This window comes from Rhincodon typus, chromosome 37, assembly GCF_021869965.1.
Source record: "Rhincodon typus isolate 14 chromosome 37, sRhiTyp1.1, whole genome shotgun sequence".
NCBI classification, from domain to species: domain Eukaryota; kingdom Metazoa; phylum Chordata; class Chondrichthyes; order Orectolobiformes; family Rhincodontidae; genus Rhincodon; species Rhincodon typus.
In genome coordinates, this window is record NC_063368.1 from 7,290,111 (window position 1) to 7,308,733 (window position 18,623).

The following is an 18,623-nucleotide window of genomic DNA, read 5'->3' on the forward strand; positions in this document are numbered from 1 at the left end:
TTTTCATGCTGTATGACTCTGTGACTGTGTGAAGTGGATGTGAAAGACAATATTACATGGAAGGACTTCGGAGAGGAAAGGGAGGCAGTAGTTGGAGTGGTAGATTGCAAGGTAGGGTCAAGAATTTTTTTTGATGGACAAGTATCGTGCTGAGATTGGAAGGAGAGGGGGCAAGGTACCAAAGGAGAACCATTACCAATACTAGCTAACAGGGGGACCAATGGGAAGTTGTGGGTCAACAGTTTGGAGGAAATGGGGTTGAGGGAGGAGGATGCGTGTCTCACAGACGTGATCCATTCCAAGAGGATATGAGAGGAGATGGGAGAGAAGCTAAAAAGCTTAGGGCTAGGACAGATGAGAAAACTTGGAGGGTGTTTAGGCATGATGTCGAGGTGCTGGTGTTGGACCAGGGTGGACAAGGTCAGAAAACACATGACACCAGGTTATTGTCCAACAGGTTAATTTGAGTTTTCACATCCTCGCTCCTTCTTCAGGTGTTAGTGAGAGAGGTAGTAACAGACACAGAATTTTAAGTAAAAGATCAAAGGATCACACCACTGATGAGGATGTATTAAACAAATCTAAGATGCTGTTAAATCTTTAATCAGGTAGAAGGTTTTGATTGATTAATATGTATATGTAAATCCCTGAATTCCTTTCAAGTCACTGTCCTGAGAGAACTAAAGGTTTTATCAGTGTAAATCTATGGGGTGAATTTGTATCTTCAGATACAGTCAGTCAATGTGGCGTTTTATAAATTCCTACTTTAGAAACAAAACTAGTCTAACGCCAAACCAAAACACAAACAGATTCTGAACAAGGCCTCACGCCTAACATGCATCGTCTGACCTAAAATGTCACATCTTTACACTGATAAAATCAGTGATTCGGGGATTTACATATACATATTAACCAATTAAGACCTTCCAGCTGATTAAAACTTTAACAACATCTTAGGTTTGTTTAATACATTCTCATCAGTGGTGTGACCCTTTTATCTTTTACTTATAAGTTGCGTGTCTGATACCACCTCTTTCACTGACGTCTGGAGGAGGAGCGAGGCTCTGAAAGCTTGTGTTTTCAAATAAACCTGTTGGACTATAGCCTGGTGTGTAATTTCTGACTTTTAGGCTGGTAGCTTCTGCAAGGCCTTGGAAACATCAAAGACAACCAATAACATAGTCTCAATCATAGTGACAAAGAAGTCAATGACCTCTTCACTTTTGTTGTAAGTCGGGATGGGGGGACCTGGTGAGAGGGGTTTAAGAAGGCAGTTTGTAGTGCAGAATGAATCTGGGGGTTATCTTTACATTCCAGGCAGAAAATGTGGAGACGTTGATGGGGTTTTCAGCAGGCTGGCAGCTGGAGAAGTGTCATAAGAGATAAAGGACAAAATGCTTGGCATTTAGGGTTTTGACAATGGCATTCTCAAAGAATGGGGAGACTTACTTTCCTGGGACAGTCATGGAAAGAGTGAGGGTTGGGAGATTGAATGAACAACAAGAAAAATAAGGGATTTGGTGCTGAACAAGTACTGGTGTCAAAGTTTTAACAGCCAGATGATACGATAGGAAACCAGACCTCCATCATTTGCTTAACTGTAGATGTATTTACAGAATTCAACATCTTCCTCCTTCCTAACCAAACCACAATGTCTCAGAAGTCTTTCTTTTATTCTATGTAAACTTTCCAAACCACAGATTTATTTATTCAACATATGGATACTGTAGTATTGGAACCAAGTGGACCTTATTGACTATGAGATCCTTGATTGGGGTTGTTAACCTGAGCCAATCAGGGAGCCCTGGCTGATAGAGAATGAACAGGGGATTCGGAGAGTCTCCTGACTTCAGGGACTGACTCCGAGAATGTACTGTGCACATGTAAATAAAGGGTGACTTGGTGACGGGATATTGGCCTTTGTACAGGTGCCCTCGCACAGTGCTGTAGGAAGCCACTATGACACATTTAGGTTTTGGGGTGGTGCACTCACTGTATCCATTTCTGAACCAGCGATCCACCAACTTCAGGGGCCTTGTGTGACTGTACTACTTATGTTGCTCCTTTTGGCTTTAGTCCTATGATTTCCTCTTTCTTTTGGCAGGGTACCACGATTACCACAAGTGAAATCCTTTGGCCCTGGCATTGCTGAAACAGAGTCTGGGTCTTGTTCCACTTCCTACCAAATGATGAAGTCACCTTTGTCATTTTCATTATGCACTTGAGAAACCATTCAACCATTCTCCCCTTTTACTTTTAAAAACTTATCACTATTCCAACTTAGGCTTATGTGCTTTCCCCATTTCTATTGATACAGGAGGCAGATGTATGTGCGTATGTCTGTTTTCATTTCTTATTTATCCTTGAAGCAGATCACTAACTTATCACCAGAGGGGCATCACTCCACATCAGGCAAGGCTAACCAAGTGTTTTCCTGATCTTACTGCTTGGCACAGACACAATCAAAGATTTGCAGGTTGATAATCAACCTGTTTCACAATATTACAAATGTACCTTCCTCAGCCACCAAGCCCTGGAGTGGGATTTGAACCTGTAGCTTCTGAGTCAGAGAGTGGGACACTACCCACTGTTCCATAAGACTTCCTTTTGGAAAATCACAGCCAAATGTGAAGTTCGGAACCGTGATTCAAGGTTTAAGAGAACTAACAATTGGGAATTGTGTTAAGTTTAAATCCATGATGCTGTGGTCGAAATCCACATCCCCAGAGATTAAGCAGATCCTTTGGTTACATTCTAATAACATTGCAGCCCTGAAGATATGCTCTCGTCACTTTTTCTTTTTATTGTTAGTCTGATCAATCTAACCAGAGTGAATTCTTTGGAGACTGCTTTTATGCCTTCAGAGCCATTCTCCACTTAAATGGCAACATAAAGACTTGGACAACTTCCCACATCTAAAGATGCAAGAGGCAGACAAAGCACATGCATAACGTCTATTTCCCACAGCTTCTTTCTTCCTAGAACATTAAGCTAGTCAGAAGCCTGAATGAGGCTAAAGTTTGAGTATCATCAATTATTGACCCAGAGTCTCTCCAGCTCTTAGCGCTAACCCGAGGTGTGTTGGAAGAATTTATAGATTAAGACTCAACCTGTTTGGCCATATTACATACACACGTTCCTTAACTGTCACATCCTAGTATGGGACTTAAACCCAAAGCATTCATCTCAGAGGCAGGGCCATTATCCACTGTGCCACAAGACGGCCCACCACTCCCTTGAGCTTTTATTGCCACCAAACACTTTATTTTATTTTTCTGTTATATTCATTATATATCATTCACTTTAAGAGAAACCTCAACACTGTGAACAGTATTTGAAAATGAAAAGCAATTTCACACCAAGAGTTTGTTTTATTTTCTTCCTCTGCAATGTTTACATTTTCGTCCTCCCTCTTTCATCAACATCTTTCTGGTTCCATGAATAGTGAGTGATCTGTTGCAGGTCATCACTCGAGTGGTCATTATTCATGTCTGAGCCTTCCTAATGAGTTGCCAGCTGATTATTTGATTGCAGGGGTCTATTCACAGCCAAAATGATTCCAGTCTTCAATCAAAACGCACACAATCACTTCCAGCAAGTGTCACTGGAGAACAATCAGGAGGAAGAACCCTCTATTCCAAACCCCTTGAGCCTGGAAAGAATTGGCTCTACTGTCTGCACAAATCCCTCCGACAAGTTAAGATGGGACACTTACATGTTTTTTGACATTGATTCCAGCCTAACTAATCTGCCTGTTAATCCACCATCAATCATATATGCCGGGTTACCATTGACCAGAAACTGAACTGGACTAACTATATAAATACAATTGCTACAAGAGGACATCAGAGGCTAGGAATACTGCAGCAAATAACTCATCTTCTGACTTCCCAAAGCCTGTCCACCATCTACAAAGTGCAAAGTCAGGAGTATGATGGAGTACTCTCCACTTTCCTGGGTGAGTGTAACTCAAGAACTTTGGCACAATCCAGGACAAAACAGTTTACCTCATTGGCACCACTTCCACAAACATTTACAGACATTCAGTAACAGCAGTGTTTACTATCTACAAGATGCACTGCAGAAATTCACAAAAGACCCTTAGACAGCACCTTCCAAACCCACAAGCACTACCATCTAGAAGGAAAAGGCTAGCAGATACTTGGGAACACCACCTTCGCAAGAATCCCCTCCAAGCCAATCACCATCATGACTTGGAAATCGGTCACTGTTCCTTCAGTGTCATTGGGTCAAAATTTTTGAATTCCCTCCCTAACAGCAATGTCAATCTACCTACAGAGCATGGACTGCGGTGGTTCAAGAAGGCAGCTCATCATTACCTCCTCAAGGGCAATTAGGAATTGGCAATTAATGCTGGTCCACCAGCGATGCCCCGATCCCAAAGGTGGAGTTAAGAAAACAATGCACTACCTTTGTCTGTAGACAGCCCGATTGAAGTCCTTACGTGAGACCACTCACCATAACTGTACGATTATGTCATTTTTGCTTTCAGATGCTGTAACTTGGACAGGCAGGGAACAGCAGGAGGACAGTGATGAAGGAGACACATTATCAATCATTCAGCCATTCTCAGCACCAACTCAGTTGCTGGCATGATGCACATTTCAAACTTAAGCCTTAGAGGCAGGAGCTTCATGTGGTGAGGCACAAGGATTCAGTGACTTGCCAGTAGGACAGGGCAAACTTGCCAGAGGGTGAGATTACACTCAAACTTGACTGCAGAGGACTTCAACAAGTCACACAGTGCCCTGAATTTGAGAAAACTACAATTCAATTGTGGTACGTCTCAGAGTTGACTTTTGATATCCACAAAGCAAAGTGTGCACAGTCAATAGTATACCACACAATGGGGGAAGCCTGCATGATGCTATGTGCTCAGTTTATCTGCCTCTTTTGCAATATAGAATTTTAATGCACTCCCTTAGTTCTTTTTTACTCTTAGGTGAGTTTGTGGGCATTGTTGATAAGGCTGGCATTCTTTGCTCACTCCTCCTTGCCTTTGAACTGAATGGTTTGCCAGGCTATTTCGGACGGCAGTTAAGAGTCAATCATGTTGCTATGGGTCTGGAGCCACCCATAGGCTGTGCCAAGGATGATAGTTTTACTTACTAGGGTATTAGTGAAGCAGATGGGTTTTATAGCAATTGACAGTGAGTATATGGTCACCATTAAACTAGATTTTAACTAATTCAAATTTCATTGCCTGCCATGGTGGGTTTGAATGCACAGCCCATAACACTGCCCTGGATTGCCAGCCCAGTCATATTACCACTGTCCCAGTGCCTCCTCTCTGCATATTGAGAGGTTTTGAAAATGTCAATTGCTGCAGTCAGGAAGAAGCCATAGAGCTCATGACCATTGTCAATTACACAGTCACTGTGGATATCCAGCTGACAGCTCTTCTCTCCCTCCTCCCTTTCCCAGCAGCTTGCACTCTGTATGCCCCTGCTCATTGTTCCTGCCTTGCTGTACTTCAAAGAATATAGCCACTGTACTCCTGTCTGGTAGGAATTTTATTTTTCCAGAATCCTTGAAGTCAGGAAAAAGTCCTTCCAATACCTGATCCTGAATACCCCAGGGACTTCAACAACTTTCAACAACTCCAGAAACCCCCAAACACATTCACAATCACAGCTCAAGACAGCAGAAATCAACCAGCAATCAAGCAGAAAAAAATCAATGATCCCTCTCAGTATCACTGGTGTGAGGTTTGGGGGGAGTGATGGGGAAGGTCATTTGCGCTGCTGTTCAGCTGTGTGTGTTTAAAAGAGGGATTTCACTGGAACACTAGGCTTCAAAATGGTAGCATTTCCTTCAAGCACTCATTGGAGTCAAAGTCATCCTAATGTGTATATATCCTGCCACTGCATCCTGTGTGTGCTAAAACCCTCACCAAAATGGCATCCAGCATATCTGGCACTAGAGGTTTGCATGAGTATGTGAGCATGGCCACTGTGGACATCATTTTAGTGGCAAAAAATACTCACAGTATTCATAAAACAGGCACCATGGAGTCAAATATCATCAGCAATATACACAAGAACATACCTTGTATACATCCTGTTCACAACTTGGCAGCAAATTACTACAATTAGCAAGTAGGCTTAGATTAAAGACAATAGTGACCACACATTACTGCTATATAGCAGTTTTTTGAACTGCAGGATTCAGTGTAAGAACAGATTACTACAGTAAAGAAATATAGGGTGCACCCTGGTAATACATTGACCAAACATTTCTGGGAAATCATTGCTAGCCCATTGTTGATATTGCCCAGTAATTTATGGATGGGCTAATGGAGGGGCAAAGGGAAGGAAGAAATACCCCATGAGGTGATAATTGCCATAAACTTTGACCACTGGTCTCACAAAGTCCATAAGTCACACCCTTGATGTTTTGTCTATACTGAGAAACTGTTGTAGAGATGAGTAAATCTCGCTACTATCATTCAGGCTGCAAACTCACATTGCAATTATTCCTTTGAGGGTTTGGGTTATAAGGGCTGTGTCCACCCCACCTCCTACATCCCAGGGTGGAGCGAGCGGTGTAAGGAAATGGCACTGACACCCACCTTCCTGTTGGTCATGGCCTTGCACTGTATCATTACTGGGTGTTGCTCAGTAGGGGAACGCATATAAGAGTCACTGATCATGCCACAACCTGGCAAATTGTGCCCACAATGTGCTTAAAGTTGGTCACATTCTGCAATAGACCATCCAACTATTTTCGTACTGTATTATTACAGCATTTAATCTCCAAGCTCACTGGCTAAGTTACCTGCCCAACACCTCCATCCTCCATCCCCAATCTATTTCCTTCAATTTTCCCCGCTCATGTTGTTCTCCTCTCACTTGTTCTCAGACTGACTCCACCACATCTTACAGGTGACCAAGGCACATGAATCCCATATCTGCCAGTGCTCCCTCACCGACACTTCCCCAAGCCTAACCTCCCAACAGGTTGGACTCAGACGACAAGCCCAATATCACAACTCCCTCAGTTGACCCCTGGTGGCAGCAGCTTGAAGCATGGCATGTACGAATCTGGCAGGAGGTTGGGAAGGAAATGCTATGGAGGTAGGACAAGGAACTGAGGTGAATGCTACTTTGTTTGCCCTCCTCGTGCATGCAATCTCCTCCTCTTCCTAAAGCAACTCCAAAAGCCACCTCCACATCAGGCCCCATTCCTCCTCTGCCTCTCCCCACATTCAAAGTGTGCCCTCTGCAACTCCTGCTGTCTCTTGAGTTGCTGTGGACCTGTGAGAAATGAAAACAAAATGTTACATGTTAAAGGAGGTCCAGTTGTCACACAGCATCATCACATTCAGTGTACAACACTGGCACAGACAAAGCAGCTCAAGCCGCCTCACATATTCCAACATTTTCCCTTTCAAAATTCCTTTACCTGCCCTGCAATAGAAAGATAATGCAGCCCATGGAACACACATGGAGTTCCCACGTCTCAATGCCCCCTTTTTATACTGCCTCAATCATCTTTATATTCTGGCAAGAAGACAATACGCCAGAACGTGACGCTCACCTTACCTGAGTCTAATCCCTTTGGAGTCCAGGCTATCCCTTGTAGTGGAGGGATGTGTTGGTTAAACTCACTCAAGAATTACCCACCTCAAGCCTTCGCCCATAATTGCTGGGTGTTTTGATTCATCTTCCTGTACACAGACAGAAACAGATAGGGAAAGCAACACGTTAGTTGCTGAGTACTAATGGGACACACTTTTCATCCATTCAACTATGTTTTCACTTGTTACCTGGATAAAAAGGTACAAAATGGATCACCTCGGGAAGGCGAGCTGTCACCACGACAGTGCAGTTTTTACAACTCACTTGACTATGGAATTCAGCCATCCATAAGCAACTTTCAGGAAAAAAAATACTTATTGACGTGCAAAAATATTTTTACCCAGTAAACTATACTTACCTTCTCAGCTCTCGTAAGACCATTAGACTTCTTTCGTGCATCAGTCCATTGTCCGTGGAATCATGGGTGTTACAGTGGAACTCACTGACAGTTCTGTTTGTGATTGCATGATGGTTGATTTGATTTCTCGTTCTCCGATCGACCCAAACATTTCATAAAAACCTGGTCTAACAGCTTCTGCTGGTCATCTTTACATCTGACTGGTCTTTCAAGGGTGTTCTGTGAAGAATTGCATAGGCAAACACTGTCAGTTACTTTCGACTGCCTGGCATCATTTTAGTCACTTCCTAACGTTACTCTCAGTGAAACATGCCGTAATGGAGTCGAATTTTCAGTTATTTACAGTGCACTGCAGTTGGCCTGGTTGACAACTGAGTGAAAGGTTCCTGAGATACTTGAGGCTTCATCGACCCTGCCACACCATTATCAATACATACTGGCAGCCATTCAAGGTACAAAACTAATCCAGTCTCAAGAGTGAAGTAAAACAAAAATCTAATTCGCAAGGCTCCAGCAATTTTTAAAGTACTAGTACAATAGATAAATGACAAGATGTATCACAGCAACACATCACAATAGTAAGTAAATGCTGAGGCTATAGTCTGCACCGTGGCAACACGTTATTATAGTAAGTATACAGACTGAGGCTACATGCTTCATAACAACACATTACTTCAGTAAATTATCACACAAACCCTGTAGGGTATGTCACATTAAATTATTACTACAATAGCTTTTACTACAGTAAGTATTCAACACTGATATTATTTGATGCATGATAGCATTACATTACTACAGTAACTAAACCTACTTGGGCTGTAGGGTGCATCAAGTATACTGAATGCTGCAGTAAGTAAATGTACTGATTGGCAAAAGGAGAGGTTTTTTTTCACTCAGAGAGTGGTTAGAATGTGGTCACAGCAAGAGCTTAGATATTTAAGGAAGGAAACCAGATGACTACATGAAAGACAGAGATACAGAAAGAAATTATCACAGGCTGAAGTGAGCTAGGTGGAATGAGGGGAGACCCATGTGGAGTATTAACATCGTCGTATGTATGGGCTGAATAGCCTGTTTCTGTGCTGTACAGTCAAATTAATTCTGTGTACTGACGCTACAGTATACATCATAGCCACATGTTACTACCGGAAGCAGGGAGAGTCTCAACCATACATGCAGGAATTAAAAATAGAGGCTAGAGCGTGCATCATTGCATTGCGTTACTGAGGCGTGTGAACCTACTGAGGCAATGAGTTGCTTTATGACAACAAATAACTGCATCAGAAAATAAACTCAGCTTATAGGGTGAATCATGGCAACATGGGCAATAAACCTTGAGCTAAGAACAGCATTGTAACAAACACGTTACTCCAGTAACTAAAAGTAATGCTGGTAGATGATGCATCATAGCAACATCTTAGCACAGTAAATAAATGGACTGAGGTTGCAGGTAATATCATTGTAACACCCTACAGGAGTCAGTAAACATATTGTGCCTATAGCACTGGCATCCTAATAATACATAAACTACATTAATTAAATGTACCAAGACATTATGGCATACACTATAAGATACTAACTCTACAGGCTGCATCAGGTTAAAAGATTACTGGAGAATGTAACCATACTGGGTCAATGGGACTGTCACCGAAATGCAAAAACTGGAAAGCTGAGGCTAAATGAGATATTTCATTTCAAAAAATCACTAAAGTAGGTAAAGATACTGATGCAATAGGGTGCATTGCAGCAACACATGGTTACAGAATGTGAAAAACTGCATCTATATGTACTGGTTCCCCGATCAACTGAAGCAATGAGGATATCAATTCCAAAAGCATCACAGCAACACAGTAAATAAATATACAAAGGCTATAGGGTGCATCATCAATAGACAACATCATGTAAGTAAAGACACCAATTGGGGAATGAGACGAAACCTCTTCATTCAGCGAGTAATTTGACCTTGGAAATGGTTGAGGCAAAATAGCTTAAATGCTTACAAAAGGAAATTAGATGACTGCATGAGACCTGCTTGAAGGCTTCAATGAGTCAGATGGAATGGAAGAAAGCCTATCTGCAGTATAAATACCAGCACAGTTGGGCTAAATGGCCTGTTTCTGTTTCTACTGCAGGTCATAGCAAGCATTGTATAGCAAAATTTTAATGCAGTAAGTAAGAAGATTGGGTCAGATGGTGCATCACCATAATACCAGCACAGCATTATATAATGCAACATAGCAATATTTGCTCTGGTTATAATGTATTACTCAATAAATCAACATATTGAGGCTGTAGGTTCCCCAAGGCTGCACAATACTACAATGTGAACATATTGAGACTGTAGGAAGTAGCTTGCTATGACAGAGAGTAAACACGGTGACAGTATGGAGTTCGTCATTGGCAACATATTAGCATACCAGCTGAAAACATTGATGCTCAAGACAGCACTGTGACAGCATTATAATGAGGCATTGGGACTCATCAGGGTCTCACATCACTGCAGTAAATGATCATTGGTACAGGGGGAGGCTAATCAGCATCTCAAGCCTAGTTGCACCATTTATTGAGACTGTGGCTGATCAGCATCTGAATTCCATCCAGTTACCCCACTCCAAAACCTGTCACACGTCAACAGGGGAGGCAATGGCCTAGTGGTATTATCGCTACACTGTTAATCCAGAGACCCAGGTATAATTCAGGGGGCCTGGGTTTGAATCACACAATGGCAGATGGTAGAATTTGAATTTAATAAAAATCTGGAATTAGGAATCTAAAGATGACTATGAATCCATTGTCAATTGTCAGGAAAACCCATCAGGTTCACTAATGCTCTTCAGGGAAGGAAACTGCCATCCTTACCTGGTCTGGCCTACATGTGACTCCAGATCCACAGCAACATTGCTGACTCTTAACTGCCCTCTGGGCAATAAATGCTGGTCTAACCAGAGATGCCCTCATTCCATGAATGAATAGTACACATAAATTTCAAATGATCAACTAGTGAGAATCTCTGGCTTTATGTGGGCAAGAATTGCATCCCTTACGGCCTCTGATTTTAAGCTTGTTCTTCAGTTTCAGTGAAAAATGTTATTTCTTATTTATCCAGTCAATTCACATCAAAATTCCATGATCATCTATACCTCAAACCCTCTATAAATCTGGGAACAAAAGTTTAGCTTACACTGCTTCATTTTTTCTTCATTCATTCACGGGATGAGGATATTGCTGGCTAGGCCAGCATTTATTGCTCATCCCTACATACCCAGAGGGCAGTTAAAAGTCAAACACATTGTTGTGGGTCTGCAGTCACATGTAGACCATACCAGGTGAGGATGGCAGTTCCCTTCCTTAAAGGGCATTAGTGAACCAGATGTGTTTTGCTAACAATCAACAATGGTTTCATGATCATCATTAGACTCTTAATTCCAGATTTTTTTTAAAAATTGAATTCAAATTCCACCATCTGCTGTGGCAGGATTTGAACCCAAGTCCTGAGAACATTACTGGTCTCTGGATTAATAGTCCAACAATAATACCATTAGGCTATCACTTGCCCTCATACCCTAACCTTTGGAAACCTGGTGGTATTCCAATGAACGTGCACTGCACTCCTTCAAAACAACATGTCTTTTCTGAGGTAATTTCCACCTGAGACTATGGATGTCATCATGGCAACATATTATAACAGCCAATGAAGATACTGAGATTCTCTGATCGATGATCACAATAAATAAACACATCGAGATGGAAGGTGCATCCCTAGCAATGTGACAATATTACTCCAGTAATAGGATAAATTGAGGCTTTTGTTTGAATCACAGTCACGTAGAACTAGAGTAAATCAGCTTACCGAGGCCTGAAGGGGTAATTCTCTGACCTGATCCTCAGCAAGGAATAATTTATGAGATGTCTGTGCTTCAAAAGGGTGCCTCTCTGAAAGCTGCCACCAATTGTACCCACAGCTACTACCTCAGAACAGGGCTTGCACTGCATTTCCATTGGTTGTAAAGGAAACTGTGACTAGGAGCTTTCAAGCATCCAAAGCTTTCCAGGCTGGAGCCGTCTGCAACATCTTGCAATTCACTGTCACAGTTGAGTGACAGACAGTACTGATGATCTCTATTCATTCAGAGGTAACTACCTTTCATTTTTTTTCCTACGAGAGCTAACAGAGATTTCTATTCCCTCAGACCAGTGTTTGACCATACATTAATGTTCAGTGAACTGGCAGCAATTTTGATGTCTTAATTTTTCAGCAGTTCACCATACCATGTGTATGTCAGACCAAAGGCTGGTTAACTGGCAACAAATGTTGTCCGTTGACCACATTGCTTGTAACTCCAGTGTGCAACCCAAGCACAATGCACAAGCAAAGCCATGCTACTACATGGAATCTGATGGAACAATGTTTCCACTGCCAGAATCCTTCAAGAGAAGCCCTGTATTACTCAGTAGGGAGGGTGTCAAGATTCATTGTAGTTCCAGGCAGGGATTACTTGGCCAATGGGAGGGAACAGTCCTTCACTAACTATATATTAAGTAACTCAGGAACAGAAGACACCTAGAATTATTAGACTTCAGAAAGAGGCCGTTCTTTCCACCAACAGGCTCTTCGAATGAACATTTCATTAATGCCATTTTCCAGCCTCTTTCCTGTAAACCTGCACTTTGTAACTTCTCAATAACAGTCTAGGTCTTTTTCAAATATATTGATTGAAGCTGCCTCCACCACAGTCTCCAGATATTCAATCCTAGCCACTTACTGCATGCAAAAGCTTTTCCTCATATTGCTTTTGTCTCTTGCCAATTATCCCAATTCTGTGCCTTTTTGTCCTTGCACCTATTGGAAGAGGCAACAGTTTCTCTCTGTCTGCTCTGTCCTCATGGTTTTGAATTATCTTTACGAATTCTTCTCGGACTTATCTTCTTCAAGGAAAACAGTACCAACATCTCCAATCTATCTTCATAACTGAAATTACTTAAAGTTCCTCATCCCTGGAGCCATCCTTGCAAACCGTTTCTCCATTGTCTCATGTGACCTCACATCCTTCCTGGAATGTGGTGTCCAGAAATGAACAATATTCTAGCGGAGGCTGAATTAGAGTTTTGTACACCAGAAGGAGGAGGCAGCTAAGGTAAAATGGAAATAATCTCAGCAACCCCTGCCTGGTGGCCTGTACATCAAAAACTCTGCCTCTGCAACACCAATTCCCCACTCCCCAAAATACCCACACTTTACCTTCCCTCGGTCACTGACCAGCTATTGAGCCCAACATCAAGGAAAAGTTGCCACATAATAAGTATTCGAAACCAACCTTCTAAATAAAAGCATTTCATGGTGCATACAAAATTCAACTGATTCATTCATTATGGGTTATCCTTAGGAGTTGTCTTTCTTTTGCCATTTTCTAGGACTAGTGCTCCAATGCAATACAAACTCAGTGGCAACAGCATGGCATCTGACTTTCATTGGAGGAGACTGCAGATGGCCACCAAGGATGACCTCAAAGAGCTTTGAGTCTAGAAGGCCTAGCTGTAGACCATAACACTTTAGTGTGGAGAGCAGTCTGGGTTGGCTTGCTGACCAGCATCCACAGGACTGCCAAAGAGTGGCCCGAATGCTGCTATCCTGAAAGGGTACCACACGTCTGTGCCCACACAACCAGTGCCCTTCACTGGGATGGCATCTCAGCACTCTTATCTGGTTGAGTGCTGTGGTTGGACTGCCTTTGCACACCGAGATCCACAGCCATCTGGCAGGATCTCAAGTTGTTAGCAAGATGACTTGCATCATTTCAGGACTCCACATCAACTCAATGCTGCTTGTGCTAGAATGGAAGCTGTGACATTGGCCATTGTGTTGGCTCCATAATTGTGCTGATAGAGCTGGCCACCACTTCCAGACCAGAGAGGATGAATCCTAGGCTCTGTGCATACCCATTGGTTTTCTTCTGTAAGCTGCTATTGAAATGCTCACCTGAGTCCTCCATAACAGAACTCATGTGTAACTACACTCTTTGCAGAGTTGGAACCTGTGCATCCATCCTCCCCAAACCTGTGTGCACACCACTCATGTTCAGTGTCCTGCCAAATGCAAATCGCACTTCGATTGTTTCCTCAGTAAATGTGCAATGTCAATATCTCAGCTTGTAGCCATGAGAGTGAATTGAGTGACAAGACTGAGTCTTCATCACCACTTTCTTCTTGCTGTTCCTCCACTTCCTGGTTAAGTTGACCTTCTTGTATATCTGAAAGGAGAAATGCACAAGGGTAAGGTTGTGGTGCAAAAAGAGGGAATAGGTGCACCATCTGTACCATATATATCTCTCTGAGGGGGCGGGAGAAGGGGAAGGAAATAGGTAGATTCAGAGTAAATCCAGAGACCCAGGTAATGTCCTGGGGACCTGAGTTCAAATCCCAGAATCCAGATGATGGAATTTGAACTCAATTTAAATCTGGCATGAAGAGTCTAATGATAATCGTAGAATCACTACAGTATAAAAGCAGGCCGTTTAGCCCATCGAGTTCACACCAACCATCGAACAGCATCCAACCCAGAACCACACTTCTATCTTGTCCCCACATTTCCCATTGCTAATCCACCTAACTGCACATCACAGGACACTATGGGCAATTGAGCATGACCATTCCACCTAACCTGCACATTGTTGGACTGTGGGACGAAACCCAAGCACCCTGAGGAAATCCATGGAGACACAGGGAGAATGTGCAAACACCACACAGACAGTCACCTGAGGCTGGAATTGAACTCAGTTCCGTAGTGCTGTGAGGTAGTAGTGCTAACCACTGAGCCACCACGCTGTCCACATGAGCCACAATCATGAAACCATTGCCAATTGTCAAGAAAAGCCCATGTGGTTCATTAATGTCCTTTAGGGAAGGAAACTGCCATCCTTATCTGGCCTGGCCTACATGTGACTCCAGACCCACAGCAACATGGTTGACTTTTAATTAGGGATGGGTAATAAATGCTGGCCTAGCCAATGATGCCAACATTTCATGAATGAATAAAAAAAATGTTTGGAGAGACACTGGTGTAGCAGTTCGGAGGCACAGGCTATGCGGATACCAATTCAAATCCACCACAGTAGGTGGTTGAATTTAAATTCAATTAATAAATCATAGAATCCCTACAGTACAGAAGCAAACCATGTGGCCCATTGAGACCTACACCGAACCCTCCAAAGAGCATCCCACACAGACCAACCCCAACCTCATAACCTTGCATTTCCCATTGCTAATCCACCTAGCCTGCACATCCCTGGACGCTATGAGCAATTTACCATGGCTAATCCACCTAGCCGGAACTTTGGGAGTACCCTGAGAAAACCCATGCAGACACAGGGAGAATGTGAAAACTCCACACAGACAGTCACCCAAGGGTGGAATCAATCCCAGGTTCCTGGTGCTATGAGACAGTAGTGCTAACCACTGAGCCACCGTGCTGGAATTGAAAGCTAGTCTCAGTGATGGTGACTGTTAAACTATCATTGCTGATGGTAAAAAGCATCTGGTTCACTAATGTCCTCACCCAGGCTGGCCTACATGTGACCCCAAGCCCACAACAACATAGTTGACACTTAACAACACTCAGAAATGGCCTAGGAAACCAGTCAATTCAAAAGCAATTAGGGATGGGCAACAAATCTTTGCCTTGCAAGTGATGCCAGTGATTCCATTAAAGAATAAAGAAAAAAAATTGAAAGAAATAGGGGGAAAATGCAATGTGGAAGAGACAATTAGGGAGAGAGAATTGAAAATATCCTCACCTTTGATGGTTTCAGCACCTTCACTTGTCATGGCCTGAGCAATGGCAATCAGCACTGTCTCCTCCTCAGGATATGCAGTGCATCTGCTACTGCCTCCGATTAATTGCTGCCAACTCTGGTTTTGTGTCACATTCTCCTGTAAAACAGAAGTATCTCACTGAGTGTCATACAGTCTCTGTGAATGATGTGGCTGCCATGGTTCAATATTTGTTTGTGTATGCAAGATTTGAAGATTGGGATTTTAGCCTTGCAGCAGTGTGTGGGTTTGATGCAGCATATAAACACGAGGTCAGAGTCTGAAATGATGGAGGCAGTTGGTAAATGACGGGGCTGAGGTGAAGTGATCAGTATCTGAGACTATTGCTGCATTTGGCAGGATATGGCATTTGATGATACATTCACTTCTACCACTCATATGATGTCATTGGACATCCTACGGCACTGTGACATCCAGCTCCTCAGAGTTTGACTCTTGGCATTGTGCTCCAAAGCTACCTGTTCTCACCTCTTTCTAAGAATGTGCATGAGCCTTTGTAGTTATGGTACATCCCCATTGATACCCTGGGATTTCCATTGACCAGAAGCCTAATTAGTCCTGTATATATAATGGGGATACCGCAGATCAGAAATTGGAAATTCTGTGGCTAGTAATTCATCTGCTGACTCCCCAAAACCGATCCAGCATTTTCAAGGCACAAGTCAGGACTGTGCTGGAATATTTTCTATTTGCTGAATCAATGCAGCTCCAACAACACTCAAAGGAGTTTGATACCATCCAGGACAAAGCAGTTCACTTGATTAGCACACCATCCATCACTTTCAAAATTCACTCCCTCCAACCAAATGCACAGTAGCAGTAGCATGTACCATATACAAATGTACTGCAGCAACTGACCAAGACTCCTTTAACAACACCTTCCAAAGCTGTGACCTCTAGCACCTAGAAGGACAAAGGCAGCAGATACATGGGAACGCCATCATCTGCATATCCTCCTCTAAGCCACGCATCACCTTGACCCAGAACTATAATTGTCGTTCCTTCACTGTCATTGGTCAAAAACCTAGAATTGCCTGCTTCTTAGTAGCACTGGGGGCTTGGCTACACTACATGGACTGCAGCGGTTCAAGAAGACTGACTGTACCTTTCACAAGGGCAATTAAGGATGTGTGACAAATGCCAGCTCACATCGCATTTAGAAAATTCTTCTCTGAGCCTCATACAAAAACTCCATGTAAAAATCTGAAATACTTGAAACCTGCTTTATCTCGTGCTGTGTCATTCTTTTCCAGGTCAGATTCAGGTCATAGAGGACTCCTGGGGCCTACACCACCTCTTTAAGAGGTACAGGTTAACAGTGAGTAGTGTAAGCTGGCTTTAACTGTTGCTAGCCACTCCTGGTAACCATGCACACATAGTGCTTCCCCTTCTTCAATGTAGTTTGTGATCACATTTCTGCAAATTTAGACAGAGCTCCCAGGAAAGCCACTACAATGATTTTGTTCTGTCGCAGTCCAAGTTCTTTCGATTTGCAAGCACCTAAAACAGGCAGCAATTGGAGCCTTCAAACTTCAGTGGGCTGAGCTTCTGCAGTTACATCCATCCCATCACTGACACTGCCTATTACCATCTCTGTAAATCAGATAACTTCACTTCTGTCTCTGCTCATCTGCTGCTGAAACTCTCAATCAGGTCTTTGATATAATTAAACTTGACTATTCCAACTCACTGGGCTCCAGTAACCTACTGACTGGAAACTTGAGGTCATCCAAAACTCTGATGCTTGCATTTAACTTGCATCAAGTCCCAGTCACCTCTGCTCAATGACCTACATGGACTTCCAGTCAAGCAACATCTTAATCTTGAAATTCTCATGCTTATCATACAATAGTGTGGGAACAGGCCATCCAGCCCAGCCAATCCTTCACAGATCAGCCCACCTAGACTGTCCCTGTAACCCTGCATTTCCCATGGCTAATCCACCTAGCCTGCACATCCCTGGACACTATAACATGGCCAATCTACCTAATCTGTAAATCTTTGGATTGTGGGAGGAAACCAGAGCACCCACAGGAAACCCACACAGAGTCACCTGAGGGTGGAATTGAACCCAGGTCCCTGGCACTGTGAGGCATCAGAGCCAACCACTGAGCTACCATGCCACCCTGCCATGCTTGGTTTTAATTATATCTTTCTGCAACCTTGCTCCTCCCTCTGTGATCTCCTCCATCACCGCAACACTTCAAGATATCTGCACTCATCTAACTTTGACCTCTTTAATTGCTGTCATATCACTGGCTGTGCAATCAGCGGCGTAAGCCCAATCTCTTGGATCCCCTCGGCCTCTTGACTTTACTTTCTGCCATCAAAGTGCTCCACATAACCTATCTCTTTGACCAGCTTTTGGTCATCCATTTCGCTCCCAAGTGTTGTTGATAGATGTCCCTGTGAAGCACATTGGGGAGTTTCATGGTGCTAAAGGCACTATATCAATAGAGGTTGTAGTTTGCCATTGGTACCCATTGGAATTCTGACCCAGATAACTGACAGTGCTGCAATGATTGCCATATGTATGATTGGCACACTGAAGATGCACCACAGATGCCTAGTTCAGGGGATACTAGGTATCCAGGCTGGTCCTGGTGGCCTGGGTTCTTCACAGCATTGCCAAGCAATAATCTTTGAACCCACAGGAAGACTATGGTGCAATGAACAGATTGCAGAGGATTCTGAAGAGAGGAGGAGGGAGGTGACTGAATACCAACTGCCCCAGATGTCAGTCATGTACTTGTTAATGCAATGTCTACCAAGGCTGGTTTAGTCAAACCTTCTCATAGCTACATGTTCCTTTCAGCCAACAACCCCTTGCAAATCAC

General features: G+C 43.1%; 1 protein-coding gene and 1 pseudogene across 1 annotated transcript in view; both read right to left on the minus strand.

Moving 5' to 3' along the window:
- The window catches only part of LOC109922578 (glutamate receptor ionotropic, NMDA 2B-like), a 263,374-nt gene that overhangs the window by 92,318 nt on the left and 152,433 nt on the right, over positions 1-18,623 (minus strand). The gene's annotated exons all lie outside the window — the stretch shown is intronic.
- Positions 1,127-2,208, minus strand: LOC125487166 (annotated as a pseudogene).